Raw genomic sequence first — 27,472 nt, forward strand, 5'->3', positions numbered from 1 at the left:
ATGATGAGTAGCCGGAAGTTCCACGTCATGAGAGATGAGCGCGGCAGTTCTTTTGAGTGTACTGAATCATTCGAATCAGTTCGTTCAAAAGATTCGTTCACCGAATCATTCCGTTCTTTTCACAGAATCATTCAAGTGCTTCCTCATTCAGTGTCCACGAGCGTTGACTCAAATCGGAACATTTCTTGCTCCACATTTTTCTTCTCTTGTGATTGAAAATGGTGAGAAAGACATCAAGTCGAGTATATCATGTTTGATTTCCTCAGCTCTCATCACGAACCCCCTTTTTTTTTTCAGCCTCTGAGGTTTGACATTAAGCGGAAGCTGACAGCCACGTCTGACCGTGTAAAGAGCGTGGACCTTCACCCAACCGAGCCGTGGATGCTGGCCAGTCTGTACAACGGGAGTGTATGCGTGTGGAACCATGAAACACAGGTAAAAAAAAACAATAAATTTTCCTTCTGGATGTTCGACTAACTTTGTTTGGTGGTTAATGAAGCTGGAAATGTAACATTTGAATTGCTTTTTGGCAGACTCTGGTGAAGACTTTGGAGGTGTGTGACCTTCTTATCAGAGCATCCAAATTTGTGGCCAGGAAGAACTGGGTCATCACAGGAGCAGTAAGTAACGTATCTTCGCTTGTGCTTTTATCCACGACACCAGCAGACTTAAAAGGGCTCAAGGGAAACCAGGCATATGACATTTTGAGATTCCAAGTGGCACAAAATGAATTACCTTGTGTAATGGTGTGAGAATGTCTCATGCAACATAATTACCCCCACACTTACTGTTCTGTATTTATTGTTGGTAATTATGCTGAGACTTGGAAGTACTGTGAATGTTGCATTGAAAAGGCAGTCGATCATTATCTGTTGAGTTTAGGAAATGGACTGTATTATACTTTGGTCGGTGTCGGTGTGCTACACGTGCCAGCCAAGTTCGGTAGGTGTAGCTGTGATGTACCACAAATAGCTCTTTGAGGAATTGCATCAGCAACCTCGCCAAAGACCTCGAACCTTACCATCACCAAGTTGCAGGACACTTCCTGTTGGGATTAGGCTATTCGTGTCTTTGAAGTTTCTGTACGTCTGGGGTCGATACAGGTGTGAGCTGATTTTTGCAGTTTTTGAAGTTGAAGCAGGCGGCACGGTGCTGACTGGTTAGAGCATCAGCCTCACAGTTCTGAGGACCCGGGTTCAATCCCCGGTCCCGCCTGTGTGGAGTTTGCATGTTCTCCCCGTGCCTGCGTGGGTTTTCTCCGGGCACTCCGGTTTCCTCCCACATCCCAAAAACATGCATTAATTGGAGACTCTAAATTGCCCGTAGGCATGACTGTGAGTGCGAATGGTTGTTTGTTTCTATGTGCCCTGCGATTGGCTGGCAACCAGTTCAGGGTGTATCCCGCCTCCTGCCCGATGACAGCTGGGATAGGCTCCAGCACGCCCGCGACCCTAGTGAGGAGAAGCGGCTCAGAAAATGGATGGATGGATGGAAGTTGAAGCATTTGGTGTTTTGTGGCCAAATGTGTAATGAAAAGTTTGAACAGGGTTTGAACTGTGACCTCTTCGATGGACAGTTGGGCCTCTTTTGCATGCTTGCAGATGCCATATTTACAGGTCATCAAAGAGATACTCGTGGTCCCCGACACCTACAAAATTGTAATTACAACCCATATCCTTAAACTTAAGAGAAACTCTCCTACGACCTTTGAAAGCTACACTTTTGTAAAATGTACAGGTGTAACACCTTTGAGAACTTGTCCTGAAGTTTTCATCCGATTGACTTCAAACTTGGTCAGTGCCATCGCAACACCTGGGACATTAAGTTATCAAAAGCTTTTTTTCCAGAGATACTATATGACAGTGGCGGCTCTTCAACTGAAGCTTTTCTCATGTCGCCACAAAACAGGACATGGTGACAATTCATCAAAGTCCTATTTGCGCTACGTTGCACCTACGCCTACGAAAATTCCTGCACTCGTGTAGCATCCATAAAACAAACAAACCAAATTATAATTACAGCCCATATCCTATGACCTATTTAAGGCTCTAATTACCGCAAATAAAATTCTCCATTTCTTTTGTGTGTGTGTGTGTGTGTACAGTGGGGCAAAAAAGTATTTCGTCAGCCACCAATTGTGCAAGTTCTCACACTTCAAACGAGGAGAGAGGCCTGTAATTTTCATCATGCGTATACCTCACCATGGGAGACAAAATGAGAAAAAAAAAATCACATTGTGTGATTTTAAAGAATTTATTAGCAAATTATGGTGGAAAATTAGGATTTGGTATCACAAATCAAAACAAAAGTTCATCTCAATACTTTGTTATATACCCTTTGTTGGCAATGAGAGGTCAAATGTTTTCTCTAAGTCTACACAAGGTTTTCACACACTCTTGCTGGTATTTTTGTCCATTCCTCCATGCAGATCTCTTGATCAGTGATGTTTTGGGGCTGTCGCTGGGCAACACAGACTTTCAACTCCCTCCAAAGATTTTCTATGGGGTTGAGATGTGGACACTGGCTAGGCCACTCCAGGACCTTGAAATGCTTCTTACAAAGCCACTCCTTCGTTTCCCGGGCAGTGTGTTTGGGATCATCGTCATGCTGAACGACCCAGCCACGTTATAGCTTCAATGCCCTTGCTGATGGAAGGAGGTTTTTACTCAAAAACTCACGATACATGGCCCCATTCATTCTTTCCTTTACACGGATCAGTCGTCCTGGTCCCTTTGCTGAAAAACAGGCCCAAAGCATGATGTTTCCACGACCATTCTTCACAGTATGTATGGTGTTCTTTGGATGCAAGTTGGCATTCTTTTTCCTCCAAACACGGCACGTTGAGGTTTGACCAAAAAGTTCTATTTTGGTTTAATCTGACCATATGACATTCTCCCAATGATCTTCTGGATCATCCAAATGCTCTCTCACAAACTTCAGACGGGCCTAGACATGTACTGGCTTAAGCAGGGGGCCACGTCTGGCACTGCAGGATTTGAGTGCCTGGCAGCGTAGTTTGTTCATGATGGTAGCCTTTGTTAATTTGGTCCCAGCTATCTGCGGGTCATTCACTAGGTCCCCCCGTGTGGTTCTGGGATTTTTGCTCACTGTTCTTGTGATCATTTTGACCTTTGATCTTGTGTGGTGCCCCAGATCGAGGGAAATTATCAGTGGTCTTCTATGTCTTCCATTCTCTAATAATTGCTCCCACAGTTCTTCACACCAAGCTGCTTACCTATTGCAGATTCAGTCTTCCCAGCCTGGTGCAGGTCTACAATTTTGTTTCTGGTGTCCTTTGACATCTCTTTGGTCTTGGCCATCGTGGAGCTTGGAATGTGACTGTTTGAGGTTGTGGACAGGTGTCTTTTATACTGATTATGAGTTTAAACAGGTGCCATTAATACAGGTAATGAGTGGAGGACAAAGGAGCCTCTTAACGAAGAAGTTACAGGTCTCTGAGAACCAGAAATCTTGCTTGTTTGTAGGTGACCAAATATAATACTTGTTTTCCACCATAATTTGTTAGTAAAGTCTTTAAAAATCAGACTGATTTTCTGGATTTGTTTAAATTTTTTTTTTTTCTCATTTTGTCTCTCATACGTGAGGTATACCTATGGTTTAGATTACAGGCAGGAATTATGGAAGTTTTACCTCGACCAGAATAAAGGAACCGGGCAATAGAGGTTTGTACGGCTGGCAGGTTATATCCCGGCCGCGACTTTTATTTGTTCTCTTTTCTGAAACTCTAACAGTCACTGAATTAAATGTTTAAGCTGTACATAATGTTACAGTGATGGAAACTTTTTTGAATCCAGTACAGTACATTTAAGTACAGTTTTCAAACATTTAATTTTCATTTACACATTTATGAGCGATACATTCCAATTGAGTCTTTATTTAAGTCTTCTAAAATTTAAATGCCACCAGGAGGCGTATTGTTAACCACCGTGCCAAATTTGAATGATTAAAAAAGAAAATGAAGTTTATAAAATCATATAATATAATCATGAAAAATCAAGCTTCTTTTCTCCTCTCAAATGATGAGGGCGTGTCCGCTGAATGCATAAAACCACAACCTGCTTAACTGTCAATCAAATACTACTACTATGACCTGAAAATGGTTTTCTAGCATCCTTCTTATGCCTACACATATCTACATGTTTGAGCCACGAAAATATATATGCTTAAATCGTTTGGGGGCTGGAATATATCCCACCGGGTCGTCACGGGACTTTTCCATGCCGTGACAACGGGGCGCTCTAAAGCAGCCAAGCTACCATGAAGCCCCGGTACACATGCTGGCTGTCACATCTGACTTCTTTCCCCTCCTCGCCCTTCCACCTTTCTCTCCATGATGTGTACGCACTCACAGCTGACAACGAGGCGCTCTAAAATGGCCAAGGCAGCGGACTATCTGTAGGGCAGATGCAATTTCTGGGTATAGGTATGGCTTGCTTGCTAACTGCATGTCACAATTGCACCGGATAACCGCTGATGCAGATAAAGGCACTCAAGTTTTTATCTATTGGGTTAGGCAGGACTCAAGGTGGAGCCAAAGTACTTTACTGGGAGTTGTTTTAGCCATGGCCATAAAATCAGGAAAACCGAAACGGTGAAAAACAGTTGAACACAGTTTTCCACAATTCAGCACTGCAAAGTTCTTTGTCTTTGCACGTTGTTCAGCAATTATCTTCAAACACGTGTCATGTATTTAGACACAAATATCTAAATTCACTTTACAGTATATTTTTTACATTTTCTTGTTTTATGTATTTTTTTCCAATTTAAGCGCAGTGTTAATGTTCAAATTGCATAATATTACATTGGCTTACTGTAATATACATTGTAGTTTTTAGGAATAAAACCTCTGCCTCGTTTTGAATGAACACTTGGAGCTATTAAGCTACTCAATTTCCATGTTGGTAATTATGGTGACACTTGGAGATCCAACAAAATCTGTAGTACTGTAGTTTGCGGTCTAATGAGATACAGTGTAATAGCTGTCTCAAAAATGTATATTGTTCTATCAAAATATTGAAAGAAATTATTTGGTTGTGTCCTTTTGTTGTTTCAGGTTTGGCAGCTGGGCTCATCCTCTCCCAACTTGACTTTGGAAGGCCATGAGAAAGGGGTCAGTTGCATCGACTATTACAGTGGAGGAGACAAGCCCTACCTGATATCAGGGGCTGATGACCATCAGGTCAAAATCTGGGACTACCAGGTATAGCATCTGTTTTTGTCCTGCTAACCGAAAAGGTTAGCATGATACAGGCTCTTCTATTTAAACGATACATTTCTAATGACTGTCCCATCATATTGCCTCAACAAATAATTAGACTTCACACCGATCTGATTGGCCTTATCGGTATAGGTGGATATTTAGCATTTTATGCTGATCGGCTTTAATTTCATAATTCGTCGATCCGAACAATGACGTCATTGATCGGCTCCGGAAAATACATTTACTTCGTGTCGCCATCGTGCACATTATATTTGAATCCAAAAGCTAGTTTATTTTTAGCCTTGTCGCATGTATTTTGATGTAGTACTGAAAATATCTGACGGCCAATAAAGTTATTTAAAATAAAAAATAAAAACACGTCGGCGGTGTAGGACAGACAACACGCAATGCCCGGATCAGACTACAAGACAAAGCCGTCACCTTATCGTGGTGGAGGGGTTTGTGTGTCCCAATGATCCTAGGAGCTAAGTTGTCTGGGGCTTTATGCCCCTGGCAGGGTCATCCATGGCAAACAGGTCCTAGGTGAGGGACCAGACAAAGCACGGCTCAAAGACCCCGTATGAAGAAAACAAATTATGGACGCAGGTTTCCCTTGCCAGGACGCGGGTCACCGGGGCCCCCCTCTGGAGCCAGGCCTGGAGTTGGGGCTTGAAGGAGAGCGCCTGGTGGCTGGGCCTGCACCCATGGGGCCCGGCCGGGCACAGCCCGAAAGGGTAACGTGGGTCCCCCTTCTCATGGGCTCACCACCTGTGGGAGGGGCCATAGGGGTCGGGTGAAATGCGAGCTGGGCGGTGGCCGAAGGTGGGGACCTTGGCGATCCGATCCCCGGCTACAGAAGCTGACTCTAGGGACGTGAAATGTCACCTCTCTGGCAGGGAAGGAGCCCGAGGTGGTGTGTGAGGTCGAGAAGTTCCGACTTGATATAGTCGGACTCGCCTCCACGCACAGCTTGGGCTCTGGTACCAGTCCTCTCGAGAGGGGTTGGACTCTCTTCCACTCTGGAGTTGCCCACGGTGAGAGGCACCGAGCAGGTGTGGGTATACTTATTGCTACCCGGCTTGGCGCCTGTACGTTGGGGTTCACCCCGGTGGACGAGAGGGTAGCCTCCCTCTGCCTTCGGGTGGGGGGACGGGTCCTGACTGTTATTTGTGCCTATGCACCAAAGACCAGTTCAGAGTACCTACCCTTTTTGGAGTCCTTGGAGGGGGTGCTGGAGAGCGCTCCCGCTGGGGACTCCATCGTTCTGCTGGGGGACTTCAATGCTCACGTGGGCAATGACAGTGAGACCTGGAAGGGCATGATTGGGAGGAACGGCCCCCCCGATCAGAACCCGAGCGGTGTTCTGTTATTGGACTTCTGTGCTCGTCACGGATTGTCCATAACGAACACCATGTTCAAGCATAAGGGTGTCCACATGTGCACTTGGCACCAGGACACCCTAGGTCGTAGTTCGATGATCGACTTTGTGGTCATGTCATCGGACTTGCGGCCGCATGTCTTGGACACTCGGGTAAAGAGAGGGGCGGAGCTGTCAACTGATCACCACCTCGTGGTGAGTTGGCTCCGATGGTGGGGGAAGATGCCGGTCCGACGTGGCAGGCCCAAACGTATTGTGAGGGTCTGCTGGGAACGTCTGGCAGAATCCCCTGTCAGAAGGAGTTTCAACACCCACCTCCGACAGAACTTTGCTCATGTTCCGGGGGAGGCGGGGGACATCGAGTCCGAGTGGACCATGTTCCGCGCCTCCATTGCTGAGGCGGCCGACCGGAGCTGTGGCTGTAAGGTGGTCGGTGCCTGTCGTGTTCGCAATCCCCGAACCCGTTGGTGGACACCAATGTTGAGGGATGCCGTCAAGCTGAAGAAGGAGTCCTATCGGGCCTTTTTGGCCTGTGGGACTCCTGAGGCAGCTGATGGGTACCGGCTGGCAAAGCGGAATGCAGCTTCGGTGGTCGCTGAAGCAAAAACTCGGGCATGGGAGGAGTTCGGTGAGGCCATGGAGAAAGACTTCCGGACGGCTTCGAGGAAATTCTGGTCCACCATCCGACGTCTCAGGAGGGGAAAGCAGTGCACCATCAACACTGTGTATAATGGGGATGGGGCGCTGCTGACCTCAACTCGGGACGTTGTGAGCCGGTGGGGAGAATACTTCGAAGACCTCCTCAATTCCACCGACACGCCTTCCCATGAGGAAGCAGAGTCTGGGTTCTCTGAGGCGGGTTCTCCTATCTCTGGGGTTAAGGTCACCGAGGTGGTTAAAAAGCTCCTCGGTGGCAAGGCCTCAGCGGTGGATGAGATTCGCCTGGAGTTTCTCAAGGCTTTGGATGTTGTAGGGCTGTCCTGGTTGACACGCCTTTGCAACATCGCGTGGACATCGGGGACAGTGCCTCTGGATTGGCAGACTGGGGTGGTGGTCCCCCTTTTTAAGAAGGGGGAACGAAGGGTGTGTTCCAACTACAGGGGGATCACACTCCTCAGCCTCCCTGGTAAGGTCTATTCGGGGGTGCTGGAGAGGAGGGTCCGTCGGGAATTTGAATCCCAGATTGAGGAGGAGCAGTGTGGTTTTCGTCCTGGCCGTGGAACAGTGGACCAGCTCTACACCCTTGGCAGGGTCCTCGTGGGTGCATGGGAGTTCGCCCAACCAGTCTACATGTGTTTTGTGGACTTGGAGAAGGCGTTCGACCGTGTCCCTCGGGTGGTCCTGTGGGGGGTGCTTCGGGAGTATGGGGTACTGAACCCCCTCATACGGGCTGTCCGGTCCCTGTACGACCGGAGTCAGAGTTTGGTCCGCATATCCGGCAGTAAGTCGGACTCGTTTCTGCTGAGGGTTCGACTCCGCCAAGGCTGCCCTTTGTCACCAATTCTGTTCATAACTTTTATGGACGTAGAGGGGGTCCGGTTTGGTGGCCTCAGTATTGCATCTCTGCTTTTTGCAGATGATGTGGTTCTGTTGGCTTCATCAAGCTGTGACCTCCAATGAGAGTTCGCAGCCGAGTGTGAAGCGGCTGGGATGAGAATCAGCACCTCCAAATCTGAGAACAGGGTCCTCAGTCGGAAAAGGGTGGCGTTCCCTCTCCAGGTCGGGGATGAGATCCTGCCCCAAGTGGAGGAGTTCAAGTATCTTGGGGTCTTGTTCACGAGTGAGGGAAGAATGGAACGGGAGACTAATAAGACTTTGTATCGACCCGTTGTGGTAAAGAAGGAGCTAAGCCGAAAGGCGAAGCTCTTGATTTACCGGTCGATCTACGTTCCCACCCTCACCTATGGTCACGAGCTGTGGGTCGTGACCGAAAGAACGAGATCCCGGATACAAGCGGCCGAAATGAGTTTCCTCCGCAGGGTGTCCGGGCTCTGCCTTAAAGATAGGGTGAGAAGCTCGGGAGGATCTCAGAGTAGAGCCGTTACTCCTTCACATCGAGAGGAGCCAGATGAGGTGGCGGGGGCATCTGATTCGGATGCCTCCCGGACGCCTCCCTGGTGAGGTGTTCCGGGCACGTCCCACCGGGAGGAGACCCCGGGGACGACCCAGGACACGCTGGAGAGACTACATCCTTCGGCTGGCCTGGGAACGCCTCGGGATCACCCCGGAAGAGATGGATGAAGTGGCTGGGGAAAGGGAAGTCTGGGCGTCCCTGCTGAATCTACTGCCCCCGGATAAGCGGTAGAAGATGGATGGATGTTGTAATGTTGGTTTGACCTGACTGACTAGAATACATGATATGACTAGAGCGTTGCTTTCCAACCTTTATGGAGTCAAGGAACATATTTTACAATTGGAAAATCTCACGGCACACCAACAAACAAAAATGTCACAAAAAGTGGATACATTAATTACTGTATGTACTTCCTGCCATCTAATAAAAGACCATTCATTTGTTCTGTCTGTCACGATCCCTCACTGGCATAAATGGATGAACAAAGATGCATTATTTATTGTAAATAGAATTTTTGGAGCATTTAAGTCCACAAGTATATACAGTAAATGAACAAGTCATTTAAATAGACACATTGCTCCATCTTGTGATCGGTTATCGTTTTTTTAAACTCGCTGATCGGCCCCAAAAATTTTTATCGTGTAAAACCTACAAATAATTAGGGATGACCCGATCCGGTCACGTGATCAGAAATCGTGATACGTGATTTTTCAGCTGATCGAGATTGGTGAAAACCATCGGTTTGATACATTTTCTGACATTTTAAAGTGACAAAATAATCCAAAGGCACAATTATCTTTGCAAATGGAACAGTAAAAGCTTTGTTTTTTAAGACAACTTTTCGGGCTATTTTTTAGTACTGGTATAATATAAGAGACTGAAAGAGGCAGGCAGACTCCCTGAGCGTGTTTTAAACTGTTTAATGATACCCCAAGTGTAGTTTACTATATAACTAAACGAAACAAAAAGAATTAAACACACTATATATTTAAATACAAGACACACGATTGTTTTAGAAATCGCCATCTTAATGCCAACACTCAATGGAAAACCCCATTGACGGGCCAGGTAGAGTTACCATTACATCATGGGGGATTTACCTTCAAATAACAAATATTTATACACAAACTCAATAGTAACGCATACAGATAGGTAATGAAACAATACACACAGTATTAATCTGTGAAAACTTAACTTAATTCACTGCCATGTTAACATGGATATTTGAATTTAACAGCAGTCAATAGCAGTGAATGAGTTAATGTTTTATCACGATGGTCTTGTATTCTTTTTCTTGCTTACAGAAAATGAGTAGCTCCATGAATGCATCGCACCACATTGCCCCGAAGAGGCGAAGGTGTGCACAGCAAGAACAGCAGATGCAATAATTTTTCCGCCTGATTGTCTGACATGAAATTAGACATGTTCCTGTTTTAGGTCAATTAGGATTAGCAAAATTATTTCTATTTGCTAAATATTTTATTATTGTTTTAATATATCATTTGTATTTATTATTCATTTTATGTATCGGATCGGGACTCAGTATCGGGAGATATCGAACATTAAAGACTGACTTGGGTGCAAAAAAAATGTGATTAGGACATCCCTACAAATAATTCATCTGGAGTTTACTTCTGTTCTTGAACAAGACCTGTGTTCAGACACTGGAGGGCCATGCTCAGAATGTCTCATGTGTGAGCTTCCACCCAGAGCTGCCGATCATAATCACCGGGTCAGAGGATGGTGAGCTGCAATATCTCGTTCCGTTCTCTTCCAACGGCTATATTAATCTTTGCTTCGCACAACATTCTCTCACTGAAGGTACGGTACGTATTTGGCACTCGAGCACATATCGCCTGGAACGCACCCTCAACTACGGTATGGAGCGAGTGTGGTGTGCGTGCGTCCTCAGGGGCTCCAACAATGTAGCGCTGGGCTATGATGAAGGCAGCATCATTGTCAAAGTAAGTACAAGAACAGTATTTTTAATCATTGAAGTCACACAGCTCCTGCAAGGAAAATTTTCTTAATGTGCGTTTTTTTACAGTCATACCTTGGCGTACAAGGTTCATTTGTTCCGTGACCAAGCTTATCACTCAATTTTCCACCATTAAACTAATTGAAATGCCATTGAATCCGTTCCAGGCACCCCCAACAAACACCCCCAGTTTATTTATTTATTTTTTTTTTTTGCTGCGTTTCTGGTGAAGACAAATACAACTAAATTGTATAAAAACATAATGAAACAATAAATAGAGAATGTGAAGAAATAAACTGGTTTTATAAAGTGTATTACTGTTGGTTGGTTGACATGATGATTAGGAGAAAGGTTGATATATTGTGTGTCCAGGAGAGCAGGTGGAAAGGCAGTAAGGCTAGAAGTTTAGGGGCAGGGTTTAAATAATTTTACCATGGTGTAGATGGGAAGAGAAATGGAGTCGGGGTTATTTTAAAAGAAGAGTTGGGTAAGAATGTCTTGGAGGTGAAAAGAGTATCAGATCGAGTGATGAGGTTGAAATTTGAAATTGAGGGTGTTATGTGTAATGTGATTAGTGGCTATGCCCCACAGGTAGGATGTGACCTAGAGGTGAAAGAGAAATTCTGGAAGGAGCTAGACGAAGTAGTTCTGAGCATCCCAGACAGACAGAGAGTCGTAATTGGTGCAGATTGTAATGGACATGTTGGTGAAGGTAATAGGGGTGATGAAGAGGTGATGGGTAAGTACGGCATCCAGGAAAGGAACTTGGAGGGACAGATGGTGGTAGACTTTGCAACTAGGATGCAAATGGCTGTAGTGAACACTTTTTTCCAGAAGAGGTACGGACATAGGGTGACCTACAAGAGCGGAGGTAGAAGCACGCAGGTGGATTACATCTTGTGCAGAAGATGTCATCTGAAGGAGGTTACCAACTGTAAGGTAGTGGTAGGGGAGAGTGTGGCTAGACAGCATAGGATGGTGGTGTGTAAGATGACTCTGGTGGTGGGGAGGAAGATTAGGAAGGCAAAGGCAGAGAAGAGAACCATGTGGTGGAAGCTGGGACAGGACAAGTGTTGTGCAGCTTTTCGGGAAGAGGTGAGACAGGCTCTCGGTGGAAGGGAGGAGCTTCCAGAAGACTGGACCACTGCAGCCAAGGTGATCAGAGAGGCAGGCAGGAGAGTACTTGGTGTATCTTCTGGCAGGAAAGGAGAGAAGGAGACTTGGTGGTGGAACCTCACAGTACAGGAAATCATACAAGGAAAAAGGTTAGCTAAGAAGAAGTGGGACACTGAGAGGACCGAGGAGAGGCGAAAGGAATACATTGAGATGCGACACAGGGCAAAGGCCAAACAAGAGGCATATGATGACATGTATGGCAGGTTGGACACTAAAGAAGGAGAAAAGGATCTATACAGGCTGGCCACACAGAGGGATAGAGATGGGAAGGATGTGCAGCAGGTTAGGGTGATTAAGGATAGAGATGGAAATATGTTGACTGGTGCCAGCAGTCTGCTAGCTAGATGGAAAGAATACTTCAAGGAGTTGATGAATGAGGAAAATGATAGAGAAGGGAGAGTATAAGACGCAAGTGTGGTGGACCAGGAAGTGGCAATGATTAGTAAGGGGGAAGTTAGAAAGGCATTAAAGAGGATGAAAAATGGAAAGGCAGTTGGTCCTGATGACATTCCTGTGGAGGTATGGAAGCATCTAGGAGAGGTGGCTGTGGAGTTTTTGACCAGCTTGTTCAATAAAATTCTAGTGCGTGAGAAGATGCCTGAGGAATGGAGGAAAAGCGTGCTGGTGCCCATTTTTAAGAACAAGGGTGATGTGCAGAGCTGTGGGAACTATAGAGGAATAAAGTTGATGAGCCACACAATGAAGTTATGGGAAAGAGTAGTGGAGGCTAGACTCAGGACAGAAGTGAGTATTTGCGAGCAACAGTATGGTTTCATGCCTAGAAAGAATACCGCAGATGCATTATTTGCCTTGAGGATGTTGATGGAAAAGTACAGAGAAGGTCAGAAGGAGCTACATTGTGTCTTTGTAGATCGAGAGAAAGCCTATGACAGAGTACCCAGAGAGGAACTGTGGTACTGCATGCGGAAGTCTGGAGTGGCAGAGAAGTATGTTAGAATAATACAGGACATGTACAAGGGCAGCAGAACAGCGGTGAGGTGTGCTGTAGGTGTGACAGAAGAATTTAAGGTGGACGTGGGACTGCATCACGGATCAGCCCTGAGCCCCTTCCTTTTTGCAGTGGTGATGGATAGGCTAACAGATGAGGTTAGACTGGAATCCCCGTGGACCATGATGTTTGCAGATGACATTGTGATCTGCAGTGAAAGCAGGGAGCAGCTGGAGGAACAGTTATAAAGATGGAGGCATGCACTGGAAAGAAGAGGAATGAAGATTAGCCGAAGTAAAACAGAATATATGTGGATGAATGAGATGGGTGGTGGGGGAAGAATGAGGCTACAGGGAGAAGAGATAGCAAGGGTGGAGGACTTTAAATACTTGGGGTCAACCGTCCAGAGCAATGGTGAGTGTGGTCAGTAAGTGAAGAAACTGGTCCAAGCAGGTTGGAATGGGTGGAGGAAGGTGTCAGGTGTTTTATGTGACAGAAGAGTCTCTGCTAGGATGAAGGGCAAAGTTTATAAAACAGGGGTGAGGCCAGCCATGATGTACGCATTAGAGACAGTGGCACTGAAGAGACAACAGGAAGCAGAGCTGGAGGTGGCGGAAATTAAGATGTTGAGGTTCGCTCTTGGAGTGACCAGGTTGGATAAAATTAGAAATGAGCTCATCAGAGGGACAGCCAAGGTTTGATGTTTTGGAGACAAAGTTAGAGAGAGCAGACTTCAATGGTTTGGACACGTCCAGAGGAGAAATAGTGAGTATATTGGTAGAAGGATGATGAGGATGGAGCTGCTAGGCAAGAGAGCGAGAGGAAGACCAAAGAGAAGGTTGATGGATGTCGTGAGGGAAGACATGATGGCAGTTGGTGTTCGAGAGGAGGATGCAGGAGATAGGGTTTCATGGAAAAGGATGACGCGCTGTGGCGACCCCTAACGGGACAAGCCGAAAGGAAAAGAAGATAAAGTGTATTACTGTACGCATTGTAGTATTCATGTGTTGGAAGTGTGCCTTAAAGGAGCGTGGCCTCGTGACTGGTGTCAGGATGGTGAATGTGGGTGGACTTCGTAGTTAGGTTACTCTGCGTGTGATCCTCTTGGCGTGAGTTGGGGCCTACAGCAGCTTCTTATGGGTGCTCTCATTTTGTGTTTGTGTTTGGCTGTTTTTCATATTAAATTAACAGCCGAAAGTGCATCATCAATTGTGGCTCTCGTTGCCCACTTGCAAGTGCATTACCGTACCTTAATAGCAAAAAATAGATCAAGCATGACTTTGTAACTCGAAAAACGTGTCACTTGGGGCACTCATCAAGATAGCACTGTTCCTTATTACTATAGTGTAAGTACTCTTCAATATTGTGCAGGTGATATAAAAGCAGTCTTCACATTGCTTTCAAGCATACAAAAAAACCATTGTCGATCTCATCTGTTGTTTGTTTTCTCTTCAGGTGGCCATGTCAATGGACACCAGCGGGAAGATTATTTGGGCCAAGCACCGTCAAATACAGCAGGCCAACTAGATGCAAATGGGTGATGCTGAGATTAAGGATGGAGATTGGCTCCCACTGGCAGTGAAAGACTTGGAAAGTTTGGAGATACACCCTCAAACTATCCAACATAACCCCAACGGGCGGTACGCTGAATGTGCACAAACAATTTCAATGTCTTGCTGAGTGACCTGGTCTCATGTCGAGCTCTCATTTATAGGTTTGTTGCAGTGTGTGGCGATGGAGAATCAAGATCTTCGGCTCAGCACAGGAGTTTGCTTGGGCACATGACTCATCTGCGTAAGTGTTCACTTTTAAGTCTGTCTGGGTTGCTTTACTGCTCAATTGCTACAGTATGAGCAAATGTTCTATTCAGTGCTTATGTATTTGTGTACAATGACAGCAGCAGACAATCCCTACTGTCATATAATTGTCTTTCTTATTTACAGTATGTTTAAGCGCATATGTAATAATTAATGCCTCTTCTTGTTTTAACAGATATGCGATTAGAGAAAGCAGAAGCGTTGTGAAAATAATGCAGAATTTCAAAGTAAAGAAATCATTCACGCCTGACTTTGGAGCAGAGGGTAATGGCAATGCTGTCGTAAAGAAAACTTGTGGTTCAATAGGTTATTGCTGGTAAAAACAACAACCAATATGTTCTTTTTTTGGACCCTGCAGGCATCTATGGAGGTTTCTTGCTTGGGGTGAGGTCAGTGAATGGTCTGGGATTTTATGATTGGGAGAACACCGAACTGATCCGCCGCATTGAGATCCAACCTAAACACGTAAGACTTGTCCGTTTCTCTTTAAATAGGAAACTTGACAAGGTTTTCCAAAAATGACAGTCTTAAATGCCAAGTTTGATTGGAATGGCCACTTCAACCTGAGTACAGTAAATTTAGTTTGTGTCGCAAAAATTGGACTCTTTGGGGAGTGTTTTTGTGTGATATGGCCAATAGAAAAGCTGGCCAAAAACACCTTCAAATTAAAGTGAAACAGGATGACTTTATTATTTCTCAACATATGACCTGGACCCTTTCGTTTCGTCAGCTACTTCGGGAACCCCTTCTCCGGTTGGCCGACAAGTTTTTGTTGAAAATAAGCTTGTACAGGCTGCAATTACATCGGCAAGTCAAAATGACTGTGACTTTTCCAACGGTGTCACTTGCCTTAAAAACTGCACTTAAATAGCACAAATGGATCATTATTGGTGAGAAGAACAGTGTGGGCAGTCGAATAAGGAATGTACTTATGTAATGTACTAGTTTTTTCATCAATGTTCTTGTTATGGAGGGGTTTAGAGGTGTTTGAAGTGCTCATTCCATGTATTTTAGAAAATTCCACAAAGATGGCAACGAGTTATCACATAGCTACTTTCAGGTATATGTGTTTGTTTTATGAATGTTTAGTAAGGTGGTTTACTAGCAACACAAGCAGTCTCATTCTTACCTTTGTATCCCTCCATTTTCTTCTTTTTTTTTTGTCCTGTGTGCAGATCTTCTGGTCGGACTCTGGCGAGTTGGTCTGCATCGCGACTAAAGAGTCTTTCTTCATCCTTCAATACATGGCTGATAAAGTATCTGCCTCACAAGAGAACAACGAAGGAGTGACGGAGGACAGCATTGAGGATGCTTTTGAGGTTTGTGTGTATTTCCATTGTTATGAGCCCTTTTATTATGGTACAGTAACCCCCCCCCCCCCCCCCCCCACATGCTTTAAACGTATTAAAACACACTTTTTAAATTATTCCTTAGCACCTGCTTTTACTCCGTCATTTACATTTCTCCAAATAAGAGCCAAAGCTTGCTTCAAACTCTTTTCGTTTTTGGTCAATCCACGAAATATTTACTGTAAAACTGACAAATATAACAAAAGCGATTGAAACATATTTTTAAACACCAAAATGTTCAACCAAACCATGTACTGTAATTTTTCATGTATAATGTTCATTTTTTTCCCCCAAACAATTGCCAAGTCAATAGTGCTTTCACATTTTATAAATGTATGCCGACATCTAGAGGTTATGAAAAACCTGTACACTTTCATTCCAAAATGCCATCGCCACCTACTGGTTATAAAAAAAAGTGTACCCTACACTTTCATTCCAATGTGACAGGGGTACGTATGACTGCATATATGTGCAGTTGTGCTCATAAGTTTACATACACTGGCAGAATTTGTGAAATATCATTTTTGTTAAACAAAACACACCGAGCTTCTTCTTCTTTTCCTTTGGGCTTGTCTCGTTAGGGGTCGCCACAGCGTCTCATCCTTTTCCATGTCAGCCTATCTCCTGCATCTTCCTCTCTAACACCAACTGCCTTCATGTCTTCCCTCACAACATCCATCAACCTTCTTCTTCTTCCTCTAGCTCTCTTGCCTGGCAGCTCCATCCTCATCGTCCTTCTACCAATATACTCACTATCTCTCCTCTGGATGTGTCCAAACCATCGAAGTCTGCTCTCTCTAACTTTGTCTCCACAACATCTAACCCTGGCTGTCCCACAATTTAGTGCCTTCTGACCTTCTCTGTACTTTTCCATCAACATCCTCAAGGCAGTCACTGATGGTGTAGTGGTACACTCGCCTGACTTTGGTGCAGGCAGCGTGGGTTCAGTTCCCACTCAGTGACGGTGTGAATGTGAGTGCGAATGGTTGTCCGTGTCTATATGTGCCCTGCGACTGACTGGCGACCAGTTCAGGGTGTAGTCTGCCTTTTGCCCGAAGTCAGCTGGGATAGGCTCCAGCGTCCTGCGACCCTAACCAGGATAAGCAGTGTTGAAAATGGATGGAAATGGATCCTCAAGGCATCTGTGGTAGTTTTTCTCGGCATGAAACCATAGTGTTGCTCGCAAATACTGACTTCTATCCTGAGTCTAGCCAAAAACACTCTTTCCCATAACTTCATTGTGTGCCTCATCAAATTTATTCCTCTATAGTTCCCACAGCTCTGCACATAACCCTTGTTCTTAAAAATGGACACCAGCACACTTTTTCTCCATTCCTCAGGCATCTTCTCACCTGGTCAAAAACTCCACAGCCACCTCTCCTAGATGCTTCCATACCTCCACAGGAATGTGATCAGGACCAACTGCCTTTCCATTTTTCATCCCCTTGAATACCTTTCTAACTTCCCCCTTACTAGTCATGGCCACTTCCTGGTCCACCACCCTCTTCTACTCTTCCTTCTCTCTCTCATTTCCCTCATTCACCAACTCTTCAAAGTATTCTTTCCATCTGTCCAGCACACTACTGGCACCGGTCAACACATTTCCATCTTTATCCTTAATCACCCTAACCTGCTGCACATCCTTCCCATCTCTATCCCTCTGTCTGGCCAACCTGTATAGATCATTTTCTCCTTCTTTAGTGTCCAACCTGGCATACATGTCCTCATATGTCTCTTGTTTAGGATTTGCCACCTCTACCTTTGCCCTATGTCGCATCTCAACGTATTCCTTCCTCCTCTCCTCTGTCCTCTCAAGTGTCTTACTTCTTCTTAGCTAACCTCTTTCCTTGTATGATTTCCTGTACTTTGAGGTTCCACCACCAAGTTTCCTTCTCTCCTTTCCTTCCAAAAGATACACCATGTACTCTCCTGCCTGTCTCTCTGATCACCTTGGCTGTAATGGTCCAGTCTTCTGGAGCTCCTCCTGTCCACCGAGATCCTGTCTCAGCTCTTCCCGAAAAGGCGCGCAACACTCTTCCTTTCTCAGCTTCCACCACATGGTTATCTACTCTGCCTTTGTCTTCTGAATCTTCCTCCCTACCACCAGAATCATCTTACACATCACCATCCTATGCTGTCTAGCACAAGGGTGGGCAAACGTTTTGGCTCAGGGGCCATTGACTTAAAATGTAACAGGCGGGCCAAGCCAGAACCAGATGCTTACATATAAAAAAAAACAAAACAAAGGCATTGTAGTGTTAATACTTATATTTACTTTTAATGGGAAGAGTGTTGTTTTGTTTATCACATTTTTTTGCCAGTGCATCAAAGTCTGGTGTTAGTTTTGTTGTGGCAATTCTCAGAACACATCAGAATCATCTTTATTTGCCAAGTATGTCCAAAAAAACACACAAGGAATTTGTCTCCAGTAGTTGGAGCCGCTCTAGTACGACAACAGACAGTCAATTTACAGAGAACACTTTTGTGACATAAAGAAATTGACCAAAAAAAAACAGTCACTGAGCAATAAAGGGTTGCTAGTTGTCTGGTAATGCCGGTACATTTATTATTATTTTTTTGACAATTGTGCAAAAGATGCAGAGTCCTCTAGCACTTAGAGCAGTTTGACTGACTAATATTGCAATAGTCCGGTGCAATGACCATTGTGCAAAGGGCGCCGAGACTTCAAGGAGTGTATGCAATTTAAAGTGACGAGTAGTGCGATAATCTGGGACAATGTTGATTGTGCAAATGTTGCAGATACTCCTCAATCAGTGTGCAAATGGAGCAGATGCTACCCTGGCATGAGGGGTCAGTATTGGTCAACAACAGATATGCAAATAGTGCAGTGTGGCGGGACAACTACAGTGAGTGCACGAGTAATATATAATTGGCCCTACAGAAATGTGACAACGAACTCAAGTCAAAAAAGGGCCAGCATGTTTTAATGGAATTGTAGGTTAGGTGATTAAGAAGTTGATCGCAAGAGGGAAGAAGCTGTTGGAATGTCTGCTAGTTCTTGTTTGCATTGATCGGTAGCGCCTACCTGAGGGAAGGAGCTGGAAGAGCTGGTGACCGGGATGCGGAGGGTCCGAGAGGATTTTGCACGCTCTTGTCTTAGTTCTGGCAGCGTGCAAGTCCTCAAGGGTGCGTAGGGGGGTACCGACAATCCTTTCAGAAGTTTTGATTGTCCGTTGCAGTCGGAGTTTGTCCTTTTTTGTGATGGAAGAACACAGGACAAATTCGATGACTGCTGTGTAGAACTGCCTCAATAGCTCCTGTGGCAGGCCATGCTTCCCCAGAAGCCGCAGGAAGTACATCCTCTGCTGGGCCTTTTTGAGGACGGAGTTGATGTTGGTCGCCCACTTCAGGTCTCAGCTGGGATCTGTAGAATATTTTGTTGGTGTTCATCACACTAAAGTCTGTTCACACACATATGGAGAGCCAAACATCACCAGCAACCTCTGTGCCATCTTCCGGATTTTTGGAAATTTGTCTGCAGACAAATCGGATTGTTTGGGGGATTCTGTTCCAATCTTTGGCGGGCCGGATTGAAACGGTCAACGGGCCGGATGCGGCCCGCGGGCCATAGTTTGCCCACCCCTGGTCAAGCCACACTCTCCCCTACAGTCAGTAACCTCATGAGATGACATCGTCTGCACAAGATGTAATCCACCTGCGTGCTGCTACCTCCGCTTTTGTAGGTCACCCTATGTTCCTGCCTCTTCTGGAAAAAAGTGTTCACTACAGCCATTTGCATCCTTTTTGCAAAGTCTACCACCATCTGTCCCTCCAAGTTCTTTTCCTGGATGCCGAACCGACCCATAACTTCTTCATCACTCCTGTTTCCTTCACCAACATGTCCATTACAATCTGCACCAATCACCACTCGCTCTTTGTCTGGGATGCTTAGAACTACTTCGTCTAGCTCCTTCCAGAATTTCTCTTTCACCTCTCTTTTACATCCTACCTGTGGGACATTACATAATACATAACACCCTCAATTTTAAGTATCAGCCTCATCGTTCGATCTGATACTCTTTTCACCTCCAAGACACTCTTAGTTAACTCTTCTTTTAAAATAATCCCTACTCCATTTCTCTTCCCGTCTACACCATGGGAAAATAACTTAAACCCTGCCCCTAAACTTCTAGCCTTACTGCCTTTCCACCTGCTCTCCTGGACACACAATAGACACAACCTTTCTCATCATGTCAACCAACTCGTGAGCTTTTCCTGTCATAGTCCCAACATTCTAAGTCCTCACATTCAATTCTAGGCTCTGTACTTTCTTCTTTTCTTTCTGCCCAAGAACTCGCTTTCCACCTCTCCTTCGTCTTCAACCAACAGTAGCTGAATTTCCACCGGCGCCCTGCAGGTTAACTGTGCCGGGGGCGGACATTGTGAACCCGGCCACGACCGTTCCGGTATTGAATTCTTTAGATGAACGCTCATATTTGTTTGGCAACGTTTTTGTCATGGCCCTGTGTTTAGAGTTGTTTTTCTTTGTGTTGCAGCGTCTGGGTGAGCGAAGGTGGGCGTTGACATTGGTGACGCACCTGTCATTCATTGTAATCATCAGCCTTTTTAGGGGGCACCGTAACAGTGTGTGGGCGTCGGAATATTCATTCGTTTTTACCCCGTGTTTGCCGCCGTTCCGACCGCTGTCCAAATTTAGGTTCTATACGATTATACCACACGGACATTTTGTCGTGTCTCCCTGTGTTATCTGTTTTTTGATTCTCTCTGGTTGTGAGTCACTTTAGTTTCGTATGTCTCGCCATCACATGCTCTGTCATTTAATTAAAATTGTTCGGACCTCTTACCTGGAGTCTATTTTTGGGATCTGCCCTTACGGCATTGCCGTTCGTGACAGTTTTAAGCCGGATGCCTTTCCTGACGCTTGGGACTGGCCTGCAGTTTGCACTGGCTTGTGCCCCCCATAGGGCTGCATCAAAAGACACCGATCTTAATGCTAACATATTATGTGAAACACCATAGGCGGGCTTACAGAAATTAGCATAGATGTAATGGAACTAATCTTAAAAAAAAAAAAATCACCGGTACGACTTGAACACATGTAGCAGCAACACATACATACAGAGCGTGCAACAATACAACAATACTCGTAGCCGTATATTCTCTCTGCTCAGTAGGAACAACAACTATTACTCGAGCTGAGTTGGGGACGTTCTCAGCCTCTTATGCTTGCTCTTAATTACGCTGCATCCCTTCAGTAGACCTCAGTGCTGCCTGGCACGTTGGTGCACCAGAAAACAATTATGCGATGGAGTGGTGCCACCAACAGTGACCTATGACATGGGAGGGTGTAAACTCTCACACAATGATCCCACATTACATTTGTAAATTCATGGATTTTCTCCTGGTTCAGGTCCAGGGAGAGGTCCGGGAGATCGTGAAGACTGGACTCTGGGTTGGCGACTGCTTCATTTACACCAGCTCTCTGAACAGACTGAGCTACTTTGTAGGGGGAGAGATTGTCACTCTTGCTCACTTGGACAGGTCAGATATTTATGATTGCATTCAAGTCACCTTAAACTTCTTTTCAAGTCAGCTCCGGTTGTATGTATAGTAATAGCAGAACACAGAAATGCGCCATCATTTAAGATGTTCCCTCTCCGCGCAGAACCTTGTATTTACTGGGCTACATAGCCAAACATGACCGTCTCTACCTGGGAGACAGGGACCTCAACATCGTCAGCTACTCCCTGCTGGTCTCAGTCCTCAAGTACCAGACTGCTGTCATGAGGAGGGACTTTGGTGTGGCCGACAAGGTGCTTCCCACAATTACAAAAGAGCAACGGACCAGAGTGGCCCATTTTCTGGAAAAACAGGTCAGTGCATTATAAGCCTGTCATTACATTTCATTTAATTGATTCCTAGTTTTTCGACCGGTTGATGGCTTCATCTGTGCTTATTAGTTTTTTTGTCTTCCGGCTCTCCAGGGTTTCAAGCAGCAGGCCTTAGCGCTGATGACGGACCCTGAGCACAGGTTTGAGCTGGCCTTGCAGCTGGGAGATTTGAAAATTGCCTACCAGCTGGCTGTAAAAGCAGAGGTAACTTGAGTCCTTTTTTAAGAAGACAGTGGTGCCTTGAGTTCAATTGGTTTAGTCGCCATGCTCGTAACTTCACATACATTGTATCTTAAATCATCTTTCAATATTTCATCTCTTCAGTCATCTTTCCACAAATTAATGAAAATGCCATTAATCCATCCCAGTCTAAGTCTCCAAAAAAAAAATGCCATCAAAATCATTTTTGACACATTTTTCTTTTTTGCTTCAATTTAATGGACATTCTGCCACTTCTGGTGTTTGCGCCACGACATACGGATATACTGTACATGGAGACACTCAAAACTCAGTAAACCGCAGTAATATTAGTCATTCTTTGCAGAGGATAAATAATATATGCCAGTGAGTATTGTTATATTATCTGTCTATATCTATTGCTCCACCATATTGTTTCCAAATATTGTACATTGTTTGCATTAAGCTAAAGTGACTTATCTGAAGCCAAGCTGTGGTTATTTTAAATACACAATGTTACTTTTTTTGTTTAGTTTGACAGTAAACTTGGACTGGGACTGGCAGTAAACAGCTTGAAGCTTGTTTTTTCATGAATTGTGGACTATCTGCCTAAATGCTGCTTGTTGTGAAGTGAGTTGAGTTCACTGGCACCACACAGCGCTCATATCAAATTTTTGCTCGCAAGTCAAAGTATAAAAAGAGCCCAACGACAGCTCGTATCTTGAAAAGTTCGGAAGTCGGGTCACTCGTATGTAACCGCACTGTAGCGTGGAACAATTTTTTTTTTTTATCCAACAATAATCACTGAGTTGAAACGGGCTTATTCTCTGTCCATTCTGTACATTCATAATACGACAATTCACCATGACATCACAACAATACTGTACGTTATTCTGGGTGGCAACAAAGCGTTCTCCCTTGGCACCGCTTGTCAGCAAACCCTTCCATGCCATTTGACCCAGGCAGAGCGATTGAGAACACAGGGTGACACGTTTGAATGAATGAGTTTCTTCTTGCGAGGTGTCTCTGATTGGCAAGTCTTCTCCTTTACCGCTATAATTTGAATTTGTGGTATCCTGGCACTTATTGGTTTCCAAACATTCTGAATCAACCTATCCATATCCTCCTTTCCCCCTCATAGTCAGAGCAGAAGTGGAAGCGGTGTGCAGAGCTGGGTATTACTGCCTGTGAGTTCGGCCTGGCCCAGGAAGGCCTTCGGCATGCTAAGGATTACGGGGGCTTACTCCTCCTCGCCACCGCTTCTGGTAATGCCCGTATGGTGGCCAAGCTGGCTGAGGGTGCAGAAAGGGAAGACAAGAACAACGTTGCCTTTGTGACCTACTTCCTGCAGGGGAAGTAAGTACCACATGTGACTGAAGGGTCCTGATTTTGCGGTGAAAGTCACTGGTGTAACTGTTGTTCTGTCATCTTTTCCACACAGACTTGATGAGTGTTTAGAAGTTTTGATAAAAACCAAGCACCTACCTGAAGCTGCTTTATTGGCTCACACTTACCTGCCCAGCCAGGTGTCCAGTGTGGTCAGACTGTGGAGGGAAAACTTGGACGAGGTCAACCAGAAGGTGAGCACTGTGGTTTGACTGTTCATTTGGAAGTATATAGCTGTAATAAATCATTTGACCCTTGGTTTCATTTAGTGCATTTATGACATCTTATTTCATTGGCTTTAACTCATATCTGGTAATAGGATTTAAAAACAAATTTTTCATAATTTGGACAGACAGTATAATTTAATGATGCAGCAAATTTTTGGCCACCGAAAATCTTCGGCCTTTAATGGTTCATGGTGCATTTTTGGATTTGGCCCAAAGGAATTGTCACCGAAATAAAACGACCGAAACAGGATGTTGTTAGGACGCAAGCAAAAACTGCAGTCAGCGCGGATGTGTCCACTATATTTTAGTATGGGGAGAGAGATGTCTTAAAATTATTTGCACGTTTATCAGATCCACAAATATATCCGCGATTTACATATATATGTAAATGTGTATATATATATATATATATATATATATATATATATATATATATATATATATATGTATGTATAGATATGTATGATGAGCTCATTTCTAATTTTATCCAACCAGTTCTGCTTCCTGTTGTCTCTTCAGTGCCAGTGTCTCAAATCTGTACATCATGGCTGGCCTCACCACTGTTTTATAAACTTTGCCCTTCATCCAAGCAGAGACTCTTCAGTCACATAACACATCTGAGACCTTCTTCCACCTGTTCCAACCTGCTTGAGTTTTTTCTTCACTTCCTGACCACACTCACCATTGCTCTGGACGGTTGACCCCAAGTATTTAAAGTCCTCCACCCTTGCTATCTCTTCTCCCTGTAGCCTCACTCTTGCCCAACCACCCCTCTCATTCATGCACGTATATTCTGTTTTACTTCGGCTAATCTTCATTCCTCTTCTTTCCAGTGCATGCCTCCATCTTTCTAACTGTACCTCCTGCTGCTCCCTGCTTTCACTGCAGATCACAATGTCATCTGCAAACATCATGGTCCACGGGGATTCCAGTCTAACCTAATCTGTCAGCCTATCCATCACCACTGCAAAAAGGAAGGGGCTCAGGGCTGATCCCTGATGCAGTCCCACCTCCACCTAAAATTCATCTGTCACACCTACAGGACACCTCACCGCTTTTCTGCTGCCCTCGTACATGTCCTGTATTATTCTAACATACTTCTCTGCCACTCCAGACTTCCGCATGCAGTACGACAGTTCCTCTCTGGGTACTCTGTCATAGACTTTCTCTAGATCTACAAAGACACAATGTAACTCCTTTTGACCTTCTCTGTACTTTTCCATCAACATCCTCAAGGCAAATAATGCATCTGTGGTACTCTTTCTAGGCATGAAACCATACTGTTGCTCGCAAATACTCAGTTCTGTCCTGAGTCTAGCCTCCACTACTCTTTCCCATAACTTCATTATGTGGCTCATCAACTTTATTCCTCTAATGTTCCCACAGCTCTGCACATCACCTTTGTTCTTAAAAATGGGCACCAGTACACTTTTCCTCCATTCCTCAGGCATCTTCTCATGCACTAGAATTCTATTGAACAACCTGGTCAAAAACTCCACAGCCACCTCTCCTAGATGCTTCCATACCTCCACAGGAATGTCATCAGGACCAACTGCCGTTCCATTTTTCATCCTCTTTAATGCCTTTCTAACTTCCCCCTTACTAATCATTGCCACTTCCTGGTCCACCACACTTGCCTCTTCTACTCTCCCTTCTCTCTCATTTTCCTCATTCATCAACTCCTCGACGTATTCTTTCCATCTAGCTAGCACACTGGTGGCACCAGTCAACATATTTCCATCTCTATCCTTAATTACCCTAACCTGCTGCACATACTTACCCATCTCTATCCCTCTGTCTGGCCAGCCTGTGTGTAAATGTGTGTAAAACTCCAACAAAAGCTTTGTGATTCAAACCACTGCCTGTAACTAGTATAAAGTTAACTTTAAAATGCAATAAAATTTACTCCGAAAGCATTCTGTGTGAAGTTATGAGGAAAAATAAAAAAAGTGTACAGCATTTTTAAGCAATAAAAACTGCGTATGTCTGTAAAAATCCAACTAAAGCTTTGGGATTCAAACCACTGCCTGTAACTAGTATAAAGGGGAGAGTTCTACTCTAAAATGCAAGAGAATTTACTTGGAAAGGATCCTGCGTGAAGTTATGAGTGAAAAGACAAAAAGTGTACAGCAGGCGCTGGGAAGCATTTTTAAGCGATAAAAACTGCAAATGTGTGTAAAAGTCCAACCAAAGCTTTGGGATTGAAACCACTGCCTGTCACGAGTATAAAGGGGAGAGTTCTACTCTAAAATGCAATAGAATTTAGTTCGAAAGCATCCTGTGTGAAGTTATGAGGCAAAATAAAAAAAAGTCTACAGCATTTTTAAGCGATAAAAACTGCAAATGTGTGTAAAACTCCAGCCAAAGCTTTGGGATTCAAACCACTGCCTGTAACTAGTATAAAGAGGAGAGTTCAACTCTAAAATGCAATAGAATTTACTTCGAAAGCATTCTGTGTGAAGTTATGAGGCAAAATATAAAAAGCGTACAGCATTTTTAAGCAATAAAAACTGCGTTTGTCTGTCAAACTCCAACCAAAGCTTCGGGATCCAAACCACTGCCTGTAACTAGTATAGAGGGGAGAGTCCATCCATCCATCCATTTTCTTAGCCGCTTCTCCTCACTAGGGTCGCGGGCGTGCTGGAGCCTATCCCAGCTGTCATCGGGCAGGAGGCGGGGTACACCCTGAACTGGTTGCCAGCCAATCGCAGGGCACATAGGAACAAACAACCATTCGCCCTCACAGTCATGCCTACGGGCAATTTAGAGTCTCCAATTCATGCATGTTTTTGGGATGTGGGAGGAAACCGGAGTGCCCGGAGAAAACCCACGCAGGCACGGGGAGAACATGCAAACTCCACACAGGCGGGGCCGGGGATTGAACCCGGGTCCTCAGAACTGTGAGGCTGACGCTCTAACCAGTCGCCCACCGTGCCGCCTAGAGGGGAGAGTTCTACTCCAAAATGCAAGAGCATTTACTTGGAAAGCATCCTGCGTGAAGTTATGAGTGAAAATAAAAAAAGTGTACAGCAGGCGCTGGGAAGCATTCTTAAGCGATAAAAACTGTGAATGTGTGTAAAAGTCCAACCAAAGCTTTGGGATTCAAACAACTGCCTGTAACTATTATAAAGAGGAGAGTTCAACTCTAAAATGCAATAGAATTTACTTCGAAAGCATTCTGTGTGAAGTTATGAGGCAAAATATAAAAAGCGTACAGCATTTTTAAGCAATAAAAACTGCGTTTGTCTGTCAAACTCCAACCAAAGCTTCGGGATCCAAACCACTGCCTGTAACTAGTATAGAGGGGAGAGTACATCCATCCATCCATTTTCTTAGCCGCTTCTCCTCACTAGGGTCGCGGGCGTGCTGGAGCCTATCCCAGCTGTCATCGGGCAGGAGGCGGGTTACACCCTGAACTGGTTGCCAGCCAATCGCAGGGCACATAGGAACAAACAACCATTCGCCCTCACAGTCATGCCTACGGGCAATTTAGAGTCTCCAATTCATGCATGTTTTTGGGATGTGGGAGGAAACCGGAGTGCCCGGAGAAAACCCACGCAGGCACGGGGAGAACATGCAAACTCCACACAGGCGGGGCCGGGGATTGAACCCGGGTCCTCAGAACTGTGAGGCTGACGCTCTAACCAGTCGGCCACCGTGCCGCCTAGAGGGGAGAGTTCTACTCCAAAATGCAAGAGCATTTACTTGGAAAGCATCCTGCGTGAAGTTATGAGTGAAAATAAAAAAAGTGTACAGCAGGCGCTGGGAAGCATTCTTAAGCGATAAAAACTGCGAATGTGTGTAAAAGTCCAACCAAAGCTTTGGGATTCAAACAACTGCCTGTAACTATTATAAAGGGGAGAGTTC

At 44.9% G+C, this 27,472-nt stretch overlaps 1 pseudogene; it reads left to right on the forward strand.

The window, feature by feature from the left end:
- On the forward strand, positions 1–23,722 carry LOC133473487 (coatomer subunit beta'-like; annotated as a pseudogene).
- The last annotated feature ends 3,750 nt before the right edge of the window (positions 23,723–27,472 follow it).

This window comes from Phyllopteryx taeniolatus, unplaced genomic scaffold (assembly GCF_024500385.1).
Source record: "Phyllopteryx taeniolatus isolate TA_2022b unplaced genomic scaffold, UOR_Ptae_1.2 contig_26, whole genome shotgun sequence".
Taxonomy (NCBI): Eukaryota; Metazoa; Chordata; class Actinopteri; order Syngnathiformes; family Syngnathidae; genus Phyllopteryx; species Phyllopteryx taeniolatus.